Below are 16,134 nucleotides of genomic sequence, written 5' to 3' on the forward strand. Positions count from 1 at the left end.
TTATTAGGAAAGAGTGGATTATGCAAAGGATTGGATTAGATAGTTTTGATGGGGAATGTATGCAATGTAAGGGATATGGTATTGGCTAGTGTTTAGATGGAAAGAGGGAAAGTGAGTGTGATGGAGGGATGTTGTCAAGACCAACATTGGCACATGTTGCGGAGGATGTGGGATAAGAGGAGGAGAGATGGATGTAGCATGTGAATATGAGAGAGGCATTATGATAGGGAGCTTTGGGGCATAGGTACCCAAAATAGACTTAGGAGATGGAGGGGGAGAATGTTTAGCTGGTGGATTAGCAATTTTGGATGCCATTGCAGGTTCTTCTTTTGGATGCACTGCTTCTTTTTGTTTTGCTTCTTGTTGCTTTGGAATCCACATTGTTTTTGCTTTTTCTTTTAGTGGGCCTTTGTGGCCTTTGGGATTCATTGCATTTTTGTATCGGCTTTTGCACTATTGAAACGTGTCTTTTTAAGTGGACATGATCATCTTTATATTGATGTGGATGTTTAGCTTTATGCATTTTTGATGTAGCATCCAAATTATTGCAAGTAGCATTGGAAGGAGTGTGTGAACATGGAGGAGATTGAGGGAATATAGATGAAGTGATGGATGTAGGGTGTTCGATGGAATGAAGTGATATGTGCCTTTGTTGATCTTGACTAGGAATAAAAGGAATAGGATGCTTATGATGGGTGATGGAGATAGTGGATTTGTGTATGGAGGGAAGAGGAGGAAAAGATGGAGGATGGGATTTTGGGATATAAGGGCCCAAATTGGATTTAGCATGTGGGGGATATATGAAGGTAGATTTTGGGATATAGGGACCCAAAATGGATTTTGAGGATGAAGGAGGAAGATGGATGGTTGTTTTAGTTTTATATGATGGAGGAGGGGGGATGGCGATAAATGATTTGGAGGAACGATGGGGAGATGTAATTGTGTGTTTGGAAGTATACTTGAATGTTGCATTAGTTGTACCAACATTTTTATTTGAAGTGCCTTGGGAGATGTAACCAAGACCATGAGATCCTAAATGCGCTCTTATATGCATGGGCTCCAATGTACCTTGCTCATGTAGGCCTAAGCCTTTTCCTTGATAGTTCATTTTTTTGAGCATTTTATCTAAAGTAGGATACTTTTCCTCTGAGTAACAAGATATGAATCCTTTATCAGATGGAGGAGAATGTGTGGTGCATATGAGATGTTCTTCTGTTATGAACAAACTGCCATGGATGAATGTAAGAGAACCAAGGGGATAAAGTGATGGTGTTGGGATGGTTTGGATAGGAGGAACTAGAGGATCAAGAGGTGGAGTATATGGGATGGGAGGATCTTGACTTGGAATAAGAGATGATAGGGGTTCTTGAGATGGAGGAGATGGAATGGTAGGATCTTGATTTGGATTAATAATTCTTTCAACATGTTCTGGGACAATATCTTGGAATGATGGGATTAGTATGGATGGTGTGATGATGGGTGAGTGGGTAGACTCTTCGGATGGAATGGATGGAAGGATAGGAGATTCAGTGACTTGGGTAGATAGAGTGGATGGAAGGAGGAGAGGTTCATCAACCAGGAGAGATGGAGTGGACGGAAGTATGGGAGATTCATCCACTAGGGGAGATGGAGTGGATGGAAGGATGGGAGATTCATCAACTGGGAGAGATGGAGTGGATGGAAGGATGGGGAGTTCCTCAACTAGGGAAGATGGAGTAGATGAAAGGATGATAGGTCCTTTAATTAGGATAGCAGGAGTGGATGGAAGGATGGGAGACTCATTAGATTGAGTTTGAACAATGGTATGATTAGGTGATGGGGATTATGGATGGGCAATCTTAATGGATGAAAGGTTTTCAATGGTGTTAGGAAGTGGGAGAGGAATGATAGATGTGGGATTTGGAAGGGAAGCTGGTGGATTAAGATAAGATACGGTAGATGGTGGACTGAGATAGGAGGAAGTGGATGGTGGAGGATTGAGGTGAGATGAAGGATTGTGACTAGTGTCACGTGCTTGTTCATGAATGTTCATCACAACAATGTGTGAAGGCAGGGCCTGTAGATAATTGAATCATGGTTTTGAAACAGCAGGTTGTGATGTTACTTGAGATTGATATTGTGGATCACTGACCACTTGTGACACTGATTGGATGGGTGGGGGCATAGATAATAATGGCATTGTGTGATTCATGTCGCCAATCATAGCTTGCGTGACAAAGGATGGCGGATTAGGATTAGATGAAGGATTGAGATAGGATGAAATATTAGAATCAGATGGAGAATTTGGATAAGATGGAAGATTAGAACTGGATGGAGAATTTAGATAAGATGGGAGATTAGAATTGGATGGAGAATTTAGATAAGATGGAAGATTAGAACTAGCTGGAGATGTGAGATGAGATGGGAGATTAGAACTGGATGGAGAATTTAGATAAGATGGAAGATTAGAATTGGATGGAGAATTTAGATAAGACGAAATACTAGAACTGGATGGAGAATTTAGATAAGATGGAAGATTAGAATTGGATGGAGAAGTGAGATACGATGGGAGATTAGAACTAGATGGAGAATTTAGACAAGATGAAATATTAGAACTGGATGGAGAATTTAGATAAGATTGCAACGTGACCTGGAGATTTGTCTCATCGGGTTGATCAACCATACCCTCATCATCATCAACATAGGGTGAAGTAGAAGAAAATGAGGAATGACCATACTCATCATAGTAGGATTGAGAGATGACTTGGATATATGTGTCATCGGGTTGATCAACCATACCCTCGTCATCATTGACATAGGGTGAAGTGGAAGAGAATGAAGGGCGACCAAACTCATCATAATAGAACTGCGATATGACGATTAGTTGATGAGTTGGAGAGATGAAAGATGAGAATGGATGATAGACCAAAGACCAAGATGAGATGGGGACTGACTTTGAAGAAGTTGGAAAGAGGATGAAATTTGATGTTCAATTTTGGATATTTGATGTTCAACCTTTGACTTAGGAAGAGGGAAAGGATGATGTGAATTGGGAGACAAGATATGATGATGGACGATAATCCTGATGCTGGGAGATATGAGACATAAAGTGATCTAACCAAAAATTACTAACATTTGGACACAGATGGGACACAATAACCGAACGTCACGCGAAGCCAAGAACCAAAGGATGCTAATCGAACAAGAATCTAGAGACTCGCGAACAACATAACACCTAGACCAAGGACATCTAGGACCAGAGAAACACATAGATAAAGATATCAACTACTGATAATCCAAATATTTCTACCACAATGCAGATAGCATAACGGCAGCATAACAACATCGAAAGACCAAGATCATAAAAGATAGATCTTGAAAGCTGGTAGATCAAGCATTTTCTAAGACAATGTGGATAGCATAAGAACAACGCTATGACTTCTAAGGACAAGATCGTGAAAGATAGGTGTAACTGTTGAAAGATCAAGAAAAGTCTAATGCAATGTGAATAGCATAATGACAACATAATGACATCTAAGATCAAGATCATGAAAGATAGGTGTAAACTGCCGATATATCAAGAAATTTATAAAGTAAAGTGGACAACATAACGGTAGCACAATGACGTCTAAGAACAAGATCATGAAAGATAGGTGTAAATTATCGATAGATCAATAAATTTATAAAGTAATGCCAACAGCATAACGACAACACAATGACATCTAAGAACAAGATCATGAAAGGAAGGTGAGACTGACATCAAACTCGCCAAAGTAAAGAGCAAACCCGTGAGTTTTCAAAGCAAACCCACGAGAGTTCAAATGATAGTGACTACGCTAAGTATGTCAATCTAGCTCAAGACAAAGGCATTCTCGCTATACCAAGAAGTGAACCCGCTACACGACAGCAACAACTAGGACTATGTGAAATGTGATGTGTTTGATGATTAATACTGATTTTGGCAAAAGATCGTTGTGACACAAACACATCAAGCACATACGAATGATAGAATGCAATAAAACAGTCATGCACTTCCTAGGATAGTCAAATGACAATACTTGTTGAATCCCCTAACCATAAAATACCACATCCAACCGGATAGATAGAAGCTTGGTAGCACTGGCTCCACCCTCGGCACACACTTCTCGGGCATGCCAAGCTTTGAATTTCTAAAGACCCGAAGATATCGAGAAATTTTCTCTCTCAAATTGGGGAGTACATGAGGGGTGTCTTCGGCATGCACGTATCACAATGCCTGAGTCAACAAGTAGAAGGATTGGGGCCACTATAACAATGGTTCGTAGTAATTTTTTGACGGGTCCAGTCCAACAACGGATTCTCGAAGCAAACCACTTAAGTCTTTAATTTATCTTATTGGTGCAGAGAAGGCCTTCACATATGACGAATTCACTCAACACTTCAGCCGTTTGATCGGGTTTTTTATATAGCAGCTCGAAAAACACTACTCGAGGTCGTGTTGGGAGAGATGTTATCCCCAACGTGCCCCTATTTTCAAACACTCCCTTGAGGTGATGAGGCCCCCAAGAGGTGATTCACTACTAAAAAGAAAAATGAGTGTCGCTAATACTTCTATCTTGCACCTACGACCACGAGAGCCAAAGGGAGAGGATAGTGTGTGTTAGCGGTAGGACCACTCTACATGCGCACAAGCATGCCAATCACGAAAGACATGGGGTTTGTTTCCCTTAATCCAATTGAAGTGTGCCTAATTACTCAAAAGACACAACATGTCCATTTCCTTAGTTGAATTGAAGTGTTCCTAGATTAAGCAAAAGACACAAATGCAAAATCAAAGCAATAAAGGAAATATTGTTTTCACGAAACCCCTCTTTAGCGGTCTTGCAACCAATTGTTAATGTTTTCAAAGCGTGGGGTCTTCTTATCACTCGATTTGCTGCACAAACGTTAGTAAAATATCATCCAAAAACACACAAGTTAGCTGATTAGTACTAAAATAGCATTCTGGAAACTCATACAAACGATAATTAGCGAACCCACAGTTTCACAGTGCAAACCAATTTTTTCAAGTTGCGTTCCCGTTGTTTCAGGGCATGTTCCCGCTATTTTGTGTTCTCGTTGTTTCAGGTTGTGTTTCCGCTGTTTTAGGCTGTGTTCCCGTTGTTTCATGAAATCACAATTATCCTTGCCACATGTTGCAAACAAACCATTAGTAGCAGAAATCAAAATTACAACATCAAATTTTATTTTATTTTTTATTTTTGAATTTTTTTTAAATTAGAAACCTACTAAAAATGGAAACCTGCCAAAAATAGCAACCTGGTAGATTTAGAAACCTACTAAAAATGAAAAAATTGCCAGAAAAAGAAACTTGCTAAAAATAACAACCTACTAAAAATGGAAACCTATTAAAAATAGAAACCCGCTAGATTTAGAAACCTATTAAAAATGGAAATTGCCAGATTTAGAAACCTGCTAAAAATAGAAACATGTCAGATTTAAAAACCTTCTAAAAATGGAAATTGTTCGATTCTAAAACTTGCTAAAAATAGAAACCTGCTAAAAATGGAAATCGCCAGATTTAGAAACCCGCTAAAAATAGAAACCTGCTAAAAATGGCAACCTGCAAATAGAATTAAATCGACCCGTAAAGTGGGTCCCAACGGGCCTGCCAGAAAATGTGTGAAGGAAAATGTGCAAGCTAAACTAAACAATTGAAATAATGAAGAAATCAATCGAACAAGCCATTAAAACTCAAACACCTCAAGATTGAAATGGTAAAAACAAAGCAAAAACAAAAAGAATATGCAAACCTTTAATCCTTGCTTCGACTTGATTATTTCGCGATTGGATGTGTGCTCATGACGTCACCAGATGTTCGATTATGCTCCATGCATGCAAATATGAGTGATTATGAAAGTGATAATGAGGATGAGTAGTGATTTCAGCAGAGTAATGATGCAAGTGAATGAAAGTGGATGGTTTAGTCTAAAATGAGGGGGATTAAATAGGAGAGATGAGGAATGGAAGGGGAGGTGAAGAGGAGACACTTAAGGGCAAGTGGCTCAACTAGACAGAAAAGGAATGACATGTGTCCATGAGGACATGTCTATTTTGGGCAAAGCCACTCAAAAGTAGGAAGAGTGACATATGTCCCTAAGGACAGATGTCTATTTTGGGCAAAGCCACCCAAAAATAGGAAAAGTGAGAACACGTGTCTATTTTGGGAAAGGCCGCCCAGAATAGGATATTTTCCCCAAAATAAGGAGTTGTGGGATCTTTAGGAACAACAGCCCCTACAATTCTAGTTCTAGTTGGCTGGCAGGGGCAACAACAGATAATCTATTAGGGAATAGCGGCACAACCTCAACCTCAATTTAGTCGTCGTTGAAAAAAAGGGAACCAAATAAATAAGGTCTCTCTAACTTGTCTCCCCTAGATGATTGCTTTAGAAGTGTCCCATCCTCATAGCAGTACGAAGGGTCTTCCCATTATAGTGAATCTTATGCGAAGCCCTATTAGTCTCCTATGGAGCTAGTCTCGGCGTTAGAAGGGATAGGATAAGGTTAGGATAGGATTGGAAGGAGGTTAGAATGTAGGAAACATGTGACTAATTTAAATAATTAATTAATTATTTAAATCGAGAAAGGGTAATTAATTAATTTAGGATTAATTAATCAAAGGGGATTGGAAAGAGATCATTAATTAATTAAGAAGTAATTAATGGGAATAGAATGAAAGGGGAATTAATTAATTATAAATTAATTAATAGGATAGGATGAAAAGGATATTAATTAATTAATTCAAAGGGATTGGAAGGGGAGAATTAATTAATTAGATTAATTAATTCAAAAGGTTTGGAAGGGGATAATTAATTAATTAGATTAATTAATTAAAGGAATGAGCTAATTAATTAAGATACTTAATTAATTAAATGGCTAAGGGAAATAAATTTGAATAAATCGATTAACCAAATTTAAGTGTCTACACTAGCAAAACCAAATTGCAATCCTTGCAACATAAACTCATTGTTGTGTTATATCAAAACACTTATGCTACCTCAAAACTCCTTGCCTTTCACCTTCCATGAACACTTATTTATCAAGCCTTTTTGGTGGTTTACAAAGTTATTTTTCATTACCAAACCAACAACAAACCCCATTTGAGGTTTTATAACCCCCCTGCACTCCCTTGTTATTAAATTTTGGTTCCAAATGAAAATGTCAAAGTTGCCAATATTTAAGCCTTGTAGCATGATCAGTCGCCACATACCAACTCTATGGGTCAATCCTTATCAAATTATTTAGGGTTGCAATTAAGAAATGATATACCTAAAGAATCTTGAGGGAGACCTCATGCAGTTGCTAGTTCATGGGTAGAATACCAAGAATTACACTTCTTAAGGGTAAGGGTCTAGGAACCTTTGTAATATGATACTTTTTGGCTATTTTTTATGGTGTCTTGTATATATTATTGTCTTTGGTAGTCATGACTGTTGTTTTCCATGATGAGTGTAGGAATATTGGTTCTAATTGTTCCCCAATTTTTGTTCTACCTAGGGTTCTAGATTCACAAGTTTTATCTACAAGAGGCACACATCCCCAACTAGTGTCAATGTCAGCATCTCATTTTGTTGCATCTCTTTTTGCCCTATTCTACTCTATATGTATGTATTTTGTATTTGATTATCCTAGGTCTATAACTAATCTAAGAAATTATATAAATGATCCATCTCACTTTGTATTGTGCCTTTAGATGATGTCTTAATATCCTCTTTCATGTTTTAATCACTTTCCCAAGTTGAATTTTTTTTTTAAATGGTTGTGTAAGTTGTTGAAGTGTCAAAGTTCTAGGGGTATCCATACCAGTACATGCCTCTCATATCACTCTTGAAACCCCACCTAGCGGCCATGAAAATTGTTTGCATTGATTTTATCAAGCATTAGAATTGTAGTGGTTCTATTATTCTCATGCCTTGCAAAAGTCCTTTTGATCCTAGAAGTCCAAAATCTATTTTTCCCAAGTGTAGGGGGTTAGAAATTGGATGACTCACAACTTCTTTTTCCTAATCTATTTTTGCACACATCCAAGAGGATAAGTTGTAACCGTACCTCATTTTATACTATGGATTCCCCTTTCTTCAACACAACATCTCTATATTATAAATTTAACAACTTTTAATGGGTGTTCCCTTTGTCTTTTCATGTGGATCTATACAAACTTAATTTTAGGGCATTGGCTAAGGGACCCTTTAAAACGCATGTCCATGTCATGCCATATTATGCCCACATACTTGTGTCGTACTAATTATGCAGCCCATCTGTGCCTCTTGGAAGTCTCGCCATTCCTAATCCCTGTGCGCGTCATTCTGCCTTACGGCCCCCTACTGTAGTGTTAAATAATTTATTTTAATTGATAAAAAATTGATTTTTATTTATTTTGATAATAATTATAATATATAATTAAATGATTTGACAATATAAATATTATATATAAATTTTAATAGTATTATTTTTTAACTTTTCAAATCTATAAAAGCAAATAATAATTTAGTTTTTATAAATATTTTTATTTTTAAATTATATATTTAATTTTTCTTTATTTTGTTATTATTTATTTTTATAATCATTATATTATAATAACAAACATGATATATAACTAAGTGACTTTAACATATATCAAAAAAATATATATATGTTAAAATCTCTCACACAGTAAAATTTGCATATATATATATATATATAGTTACACTTGTAAAATTTACATAAGCTATATAATAAAAAAAAATTGATATACCTAAATAAAAATTTTACTAGTTTAATTTATATATTTTCACTTTTTTATTTTGAGTTACATTAGTAAAAAAATTGATACAATTTTAAGTTATTTTCGAGAGGCACAAGCAAGTCGCGTAATTAGTAAGAGACAGGCAGGCAAGCATAACATGGCATGACATGGGCATGCGTTTTAAAGGGCCCCTTAGCCAGTGCATAATTTTAGGGATGACATTGGTTTAAGATCAAATAAATCTTGTGTACTTTGAAAATACAAAATGTCATAAAACCTTGACAAGAAGATATGGTCGTCATCTACAGTTGTAATAAATCATGGATTTCTAAGGTCTTTCTACAATTCTACACGTTTATCAATCTGGGCAACTCACAAAGGAGTATGTACTCATCCTTTTTAATTTTCATGGGAATAAAAATCATTGGGAGCAATGGCACAATCAATAGAATAGCGTTATTCACAATAAGCACTAAGATTTTAATTTTTCAATTCTAGGTTAATGTATGTTGTAATTTTAATGACTTGAGTTAATTCTAAAATATAAAATAAAAATATCATGATCCCAAAAGAAAGAATTTGAAACCATGGAATTGACACTGAGTGAATGTCTCTATCAAATTTATATTCATTTTTTTTTATGTATATATAATTTCTTTATTAGTCAAATGATTTAAAAAAATCTTCAAAGACGTTTCATAGTGTCTATTTATAGTATTGAAAGAAATATTTAGATCTGTTAATGGATTACTAAGTAGATTAATTAACAAAATATTCCATGATCGTCATTTATTTTACTAAATATATGTTTAAAGCATAGTTTTCTTATGTATTTCTAAGATGTCCAGTCGTCTATAAAATATTCATTAACGTTTCAATCAAGATTTAGTCACTACAAGTTTTATATGAGCTCTTGACTGTATAGCCTTAATTGGAAATGGCACCAATCTACTAAGCTTCGCTTCTCATCACACATAAGACTAAAATAATCTTAAGCACTTTTTTCAATTGTGATTTTGGTTAGTCATATGTTTCCATATATGATCTCATAACAATAACAAGGGTTATTATCCATATTTGGCACACTATAAATAGTAAAATTTTATGTTATATAAAGATGTATAGCCTTGCATACCCAAAGCAAGACATAGGTATATTGTAACACTAGTATTGTGATACACTATGAATAGGTATAGATTGTAGTAAGGCACATATTTATTCATTACATCCTCATTAATTCAACACCTTAAAGTGGCCCACATTGGTCTTGCAGAACCAAAACTGAATGAGGTCTTACCAACCTTGTGCTAATTGGTCTTTAGCTATCCAACCTAAATAAGTTTATGGTAATCTTTCTAAATTTGAGACCTCTAACACTTGGGAGATTATTAGGGCTTAGGAATTTTGGGTCTACAAATCAAATCACCAATAAATATAATGCCCTAATTTACTAGAATGTTATGAATTACTAGTGAACTATAACTTTTTACAAGTACCTTTGAGTAGTTGGTAAGTCATCTAGTGTTGTTAAGATATATTGAGTTCTCAATTGATTAGATACCTACTATGACTTGTGGAACTTGTATAAATTATTCTAATACTTTCATTTGAACTATTGTGAAGCTTATTTTTTGAGTATTTCTTGAGTGTGATCTCTAATTCATTGTGGATTTTAGAAGCACAAAGTATATAGTAGCCTACACCCTAATCTTTGGCTAGGACTAGTCACGATGTGTATGTTAAGTGTATTTTCTTTGATTTTGATACTTCTTTTGAAGATTAATGAAATTATTTTAATATTTATGAAAGTCATTACTAATTTATTACCTTACTCATAAGTAGCATGCCACCAAAATTGATTTCTATTTTTATTGTGACTTATAGATGCACTTGATTTATTTTTGAAACTAAGCTAATTTGTTTCTTATTGATGGAAGTGAAATATTTCTTCCACTTTTTTTTTCTTTTAGTTTGGTGATTGTTTTCATTATTCCTTTCACTTTGGTGTTGGCCACATCAGAATATTTTGATTCTTTGTTATGTATCTTGTAGTGTCTTTCTTTATTATGTACATGGAGAGCTTTTAATAGGGTATACAAGGGAATAGATTGCGGCTCAGATCGTGTTCATCCTTGATATTTGAATAATTATATTGATTGGAATTATTTATTGTTGTCAAATATACAAGAATCTCTAGATACAAATAATATTGATGGTTGGTGTGTATGACATGATTTGATTGATGTGCAAATGAATATATATGAGTTGAAATGTTAATCTATATCTATTGACCTTGAGGATGAGATCCAATTAAAGATTGAGGGGGTTGAATTTTGATTTATATTAATGGATGGATGTTGATTTAGCTTACCATCTATGGTTATTTGGATCATATTTATATTTCTATTGATATTTTCACTTTAAGGAGAAAAATTATGATGTAGTGTTTACAAACAAATACCATGTCATCAAGAAACATGAAAGTGTATTTAAGCTACATTCACTATGATCAAGTTTTCTAGTAATAAAGGTTGATTATACTTAATAATTTCTTGTTTCATGAATAATTATTTAAATTAGTTAATTCAACTAAAATTTGTATATAATCAGTGAAATAATAAGTCATCTTGACTCATGAATTTTTCCACAAGTACATGTATGTATTTGCATTTGACATGCAATGTTTTATGATTGTGATGATTAAGTTGTAATGAGATTAATTATTATCTCCATTTGTTATTAAGTCAATGATATTGACACCTTGTACTTTATATAGTAGCTTGACATAGACTCGATCCGCATAGTAAAGATTGTATATGAACCATATAATTTTACTCACTAACAGATTAACCCTTGAGAATGGTTGTTTATTGTTATGCATAGGAACTAGCTTGGTATTCAAGTGCATTGTTAAATTTATCAATATCTCAGTCGTGATGCTTAATTATAAGGTATAAAAAGTGTACCTTTGTAAGTTTGTCAATCTTATATTTCATATGATCCTAACTTAAGTTATATGTAGTAATTATTCTTAATATTGTTTAAATATGCCCTTTTGAACGTATTTGATGTATTGAGAGAATGCAAAATATAAGGGGGGATGTTATGACCCTCTCCCTGACAAGACCAAATCTAATTTATTAAGATGGAAAAAATTAATATCTGATGATAATGTTTAACTAAGACAAATTATTTATCAATTTAATAAGAAATTGATTTAATTATGCCAAGAGGTGTTCCTACAGCAATAACATGAGCATGTGTAAATAATAACTCATCATGAATGAAGTTGACCTATTTATATCAGTTGAAATTGGTGAGTGAGAATAGTGGAGAATCTAATGCATGGAATTGGAGAATGTAGCACATGTAAAAAATAATGGTGTGACAATGTAATGTAGGGAAGTGGAAGAGTTATATTATTTTTCAATCATTAACATTATAACATCAACTACCATTCACCAAAAACTTCTCCCTTCTCCCTACTCCCCCCAATAATTTCCATCACATCTAGTTAAAATCTTGCCAAGTTTTATGAAATTGCTTACGAAAATCTTCACTAAAATCATTTGTATTATAGCATGAAAGTAGAATTTTTCAATATGATATATGATTCATTGTTTTAGTAGTTGGAAATCCTAGCAATTTATGGGCCCTCTTAATCATCAACAAAGATCCTATACAAATTTGTGGGGATTGGTGAAAAACCCCTCACATGCACATCTTTTAGGTGGACTTGCTAGGTACATTTCCTTACTCTGCTCTATAAAAAATTAACAATTAATAAAACCTACACTGGATCTCATTTTTCATTTTCTCTTATAAAGTCAAGAAAAACGTTAGCATGTTTTATTGGAAAGAGTGAGGTTGCAAAGAGGTGGTCGAAGTATTGTGTGAAATAATTATCCAGATGTAGACAACTTAAGTCACCTCAAAATTCTAAGAAATATCTAACACAAACTAAACTTTTCATGTGAATATCATAAAAGTATTTTGAAATTAATAAAATAATAAATTAGAGTAGGGACCATTTTGTTGGATTCGATAAACTATAAATTATGTCTTGTACTTTTCCTTGTATATGGGGAACTTGTTGACATCCTTACAAAAACATAGATTCAATTGTTGTAAATGTAAATATACATGATCCAAATTCCAATCGCATATATAGGGCCTTTATGAAATGATATTAAAGAAGGTCAACATATAACAATTAGGAGCAACTGAGCAACTGAGGTAAGAAACAAACCAAAAAGAATAGACAATATTTAAATCTAGTCATAATATCTTGGCAAAACACTTACAAAGAATGTAATGGGAAGCAACACCCAATTTAAATAGTAAACAAGACTAGATTTATATTCAAATGTCGTATTTTGGATTTATCTCATTAAATATTATATAATTTTGTTTTGTAGCTGGCAAAAATCATACTTAGACCTTTATACTTTATCCACCAAGAGTGGGTGCATTGCAACAAACATATGTGCCAACAAACTTGGAAAGATCTCAATTCCAACAAATACTCAACTTGAGATTTTGATCCTTGCAATTCACCATGATCTTACTTTATGGGGAAATGATGCCACTGATTTCAACACAGAGTGATTCAGTGGAGGAGATGTAAATATTGTGAAGCTTTCAATGACATCCAAGCCCTTTTGAACAAGCCCAATTATATTTTACAACCATGGTGATTTAGTGAAGAATGTGTAGAACCTCTTCTCAATGGTTATGCCACAAGTTCACTCAACCATCTCACTTTCCATGGAAAATGGAGATGTTGGCACGATCAATCGAGTGGAATTTACTCTTGGTAATTATGTCACAAGATTATGATTTAATCATCATTAACCATAAAATGTGACTAATTACATTTGGGTGATCTGTGCATGGCTTGGGGAGTGCGATTTTAGCTTTGTGAAGGAGATGGTGGATGAAATTATAGACAAATACAAGATGGTTTACCTAAGGAGTCAAGAGTGATGAATGGTAGTAAAGATATGTATTTGTATCTGTAGCGTTGTAAATTGTATCTTATACAATTTAATACTCACATAGGCCTCACTTTAGTGTTATATCCTTTCATTCTCTAATTATGCTCACACAAGTACCAAATTTGCAACCCTTATTTTCACCTTGCCATGTGGTTCTTTGTTCAACCTCGATAAGCTAGATAAGGACACCCAAGTCACCCTTGTCCAACCTAAAGAGGCCCAATCTTGAAACCTCCAATGGTTGAAAAATGTAGGCAAGAATTCCCATCTCATGTCGACCTACTTCAAAAATATAAACATGTTTCATGAGGTGAGGTATAAAAGCAAGCAGTTCCTCCTCATTTGAGGCATCCATCTTACATCTCTCTACAAGTTTCCACTGACACCTTTTCAAATTCAAGTGAGCAAGCAATCAAACATTATCAAGGAAGTGAAGGAGAGGTCAAGTATTTAGATTTCAAGCATTCAAGATGGAATCCATGATCAAGATATTATGAAGACATTTCTACATTCCTACATGATAATATCAAGCTTTGTATGAAGACTTCAAATCAAGACTTATCAAGGCATAACACTCCAATTTTAGCATTTCAATTCAAATCTAGCCTATGACCTTTTTAAAGCACCCTTCCATTTCCATTTTAATTCAATTATAGCATTAATTCCAAACTCAAGGTTTGACTTAGGCAAACCCCTTTCAACAACACAATTTTCCTTCTATTGTTTGTAGGTGATAGATTTAGAAGACACAATTACAAATTCAAGAAGAGGAAACAAAGACACATAGATCCAACTTTTGAAGAGGTGAAAATTGGAGGACAAGGTTACCTCGAATAAATGTTTTTAAAAAATTTCTCGTGAAACTTTGGGGACACACTCTAAATAACATCTTAATCTTAAAAATATATGTCTACATCTGACACTCTAAGTCTATTTCAAGCAAAATTGTTTGACATTTTTTAGTCCAAATTCCAAACACAGATTCCTCTCATCTTCCTATTTCTAGATTTGTACTTATGTCTGTATTTTAGATCTGAAATGTCTATACATGTTTATTATTGTCAATTTCACATCTTTATCCCAAAATATTGAATTCAATTTACATCTTTTCATAGCTCATTTTCAACTACAATTCAAGGAGTATTGAATTGACCTTGTGCTTAGTCCTTTTCAATTATATTTGTGATTGAGCCAAGTGGATCCATTCTCCTTCTAAGTGTAATCATTGGAGATAGGTTTAATTCCTATTTTGTTTGCATAAAGTTGTGAATCCTATTGCCCAACATTACATTTTTGGTGAGCCTAACATAGTGCAAAATTCTTATTTATATGCTCAAATTTTATTGTTATTGCATGTTATTTTTCATATTTATAAGTATTTATTGTTCAAATATTTAGTGCATATGGATTTAGTTAATTGGTTAATCAATTAGTCTATTGGGAAATTGTATTGTTTAATCATATCTTTATCTCACATTGAATATCCCGATGTGAAGAAGCTATAGACTTATGGATTCCCAACGTTTAAATACTAAGGGGTTTGAACCTAGGTTGGCTAACCTATTCCATGGGAACTTGGATGAGTCCTCTATTCCTACATAAGATATACCTAATATTACGGAGAACCATTCCCCTTGAACTTCTCATGATGAGGATGAATCCTTAACTCGAGTAATTACAGACCAATTAAGGAATCTTGACCATGAGTTGGATAGGCTTCAACAATGGATGGGTCAAGAACACTTCAATAGTGATGCAGTACCCTTGATTGAAGGCTTGAGGAGAATGATTCAAAGTGATGAAAATGGTGTGGAAGTGTTGTGTGGCATTTCTCATATCGTTGACACTAATGTTATGACCTTGAAAAGTTGTACAGAATTTCTTAATCGCTCTAATCATACAATTCAAGTTGAGCATTCCATTCTGATGCCTACATATTTTCCTAATGTGCCTACATATACATCTTTCATCATGGCTATCTCTACACACAAATGCTAATAATACACATGTTAGTAAAGGGGGAGATTAGATCAACCAATACTCCTACATACCTGCTTCCACTAGTCTTCCATTTGTGTCATAACAATCTCCTATACCCACATATCATAATGTTCCACCTTCCTATTACCAAGATCCACCTATTTATCTTAATTTCATACCTCCATCACAATCCAACATGTCCAATTATAGTTCATCCATTGAAGACACTATAAATAATTTAGCTCAAACTATTTCATCCTTACAATAAAAATTGTCTTCTTTAACCCAATCCAAAGTCAATGTCCCTATAATAGATACCGCTAGCCCACTTTTTGATGATAATGTTCATTCTCTTGTCGCACAATACATGGAGGTTCCAAATTTTGGAGTTATATAATGGAAAAGTTGACAT

The sequence above is a fragment of the Cryptomeria japonica genome, chromosome 6 (genome assembly GCF_030272615.1).
Source record: "Cryptomeria japonica chromosome 6, Sugi_1.0, whole genome shotgun sequence".
Classification (NCBI taxonomy): domain Eukaryota; kingdom Viridiplantae; phylum Streptophyta; class Pinopsida; order Cupressales; family Cupressaceae; genus Cryptomeria; species Cryptomeria japonica.